Source organism: Parasteatoda tepidariorum, chromosome 8 (assembly GCF_043381705.1).
Source record: "Parasteatoda tepidariorum isolate YZ-2023 chromosome 8, CAS_Ptep_4.0, whole genome shotgun sequence".
In the NCBI taxonomy this organism is placed as follows: Eukaryota; Metazoa; Arthropoda; class Arachnida; order Araneae; family Theridiidae; genus Parasteatoda; species Parasteatoda tepidariorum.
Window position 1 is genome coordinate 60974612 of NC_092211.1, and position 1982 is coordinate 60976593.

Sequence of the window (1982 nt, forward strand, 5' to 3'; positions counted from 1 at the left end):
TTGTGCTGAATAGTTGGCCTTCTTAAAGGAAAAAAAGAACAATAAATCAGTTTTCTTTGGTAAGCATTAGTTGTTTTATATTTTTAATAATTCAGAGTTGCAGATCAATCAATGAATATTAAACGATTCAATTCTTTTTTGTCACATTACAACGAATAAGTTAATTTTTTTAATTTTTACTAGTCTGTATAAAAAACATTTATATTGTAATATATATTCAGTCCTTCCTTTCCTTTTATAAAAAAATCTAAATATTAAAAAAAAGCTCTTTTTTATTTTTTCTTATTTTGAGAAAACAATTTTATAAAAGAAGGTTACCCGCAATCGTTTTCTTATTTTCGATTTGAAATTGGAATAAAATAAATACATTTTGACACTTCTTGAGTTAATAATAATTCTTTGTCAATAAATTTTAAGTTGTAACATTGGAAGCCTGCTCTTTTTCTCTTACCAGATCTCAATTTCTTTTTTTTTTCTTGGATACATAACTTTTTTTTTATCCATTAAATAGTGAATAATAACTCAATATTGTCTGTGAAATAGAATCTTCTTCCTCTAGTTTATATCCTAGAAGTTTCTTTCAATTCATATTTCCAGATTTCACAAAACATAAACTTAAAACTTCGTTACATTATTCGATCATTTAAGTAGATACATTTGTTGTTAAGAAGTTGAATTGATAATGTATTTCTCATCTTCATAACTATACACAAATTGAAAATCATTTATGTAACTGTAAAGGTAATACACGTTTCTACATTTTAGATGAGTAGAAAAGTCCATATTTAATTCTTGCTCTTTGAAGAAAAAAAATCACACTTAATTTTATATTTATTTTACAGTACATTAGGTTTAGTAGTCAAAAGTTATTCAATAGTTGCTAGTTGCCAATAGTTGTATTACAGAAAATTTTTACAGTTATTCAATAGTTCAATTATTTCAACAGTTCAATTATTCAACAGTTCAATTATTATAACAATTCAATTCAATTAACAGTTTATTGTTATTAAATAGACATTAGTTTAGTGCTATTTTTTAACGTTGTTTTTTTATTGTGTATTCTAATTATTCTATTTATCTATTTTATTATGTATGTATAACAGTTGCTTAAAATAATTATATATATAGAATATATAATTTACAAAATTACAGAAGTTATTTAGTAAAAGATTTAAGTCAAAAATGAAGTTTTTTTTCCAGAAAGACTGGGCTTAATGGTGAGTTAAATTTGGCCGTTTTTTTAAGTGAATTGAATATTGGTTGTTTAATTCAAATCACTTTAATATTTTTCTGTTTAATGATAAAATATTACACACTTTCAGTTGTTTTGAAGCTGACATTTTTATTATTTATGTGAAGAATTTCTTTAAAAAAAATCATGTTACTCTACAGTCTACAGCATTGGATTATAAAATAAAACCTTTAAAATTATTTTTTTTCTTTTATAAAATATGAGTTGTTAGTTTGACTTACGTTCTTTATAAATGATTCTTTACAAATGATTAAGTGAAATATTGTCAGTGCATTGAAAAAATATAGCAAAATTTTTTGGATAGTTGCTCTAAAATGGACATTTTTATTATTTAAGTGAAAAAATTTTTTAATTGCTTTTACTCTTCAGCATTGGGTTGTAAAATAAAACCTTAAAAATGCTTTTTTTCTTTCTTAAATATAGAATTTAAGTTATTAGTAAGACTACCGTTCTTTATAAATGATCCAAGTACTAAGTTTCGAACGAAATATTGTCAGTTTATTGATAAAATAATGCGAAATCTTGTATTGTTTTTCTAAAATGGACATTTTTATTATTTAAGTAAAACATTTTTTTTAATTACTGTCCCTCTACAACATTGGATTATAAAATAAAACCTTTAAAATTATGTTTTTTTTTATAAAATATGAGTTAGTAGTTTGACTACCGTTCCTTATAAATGATTCAATTACTAAGTCTCGATTGAAATATTGCCAGTGTATTAGATGTT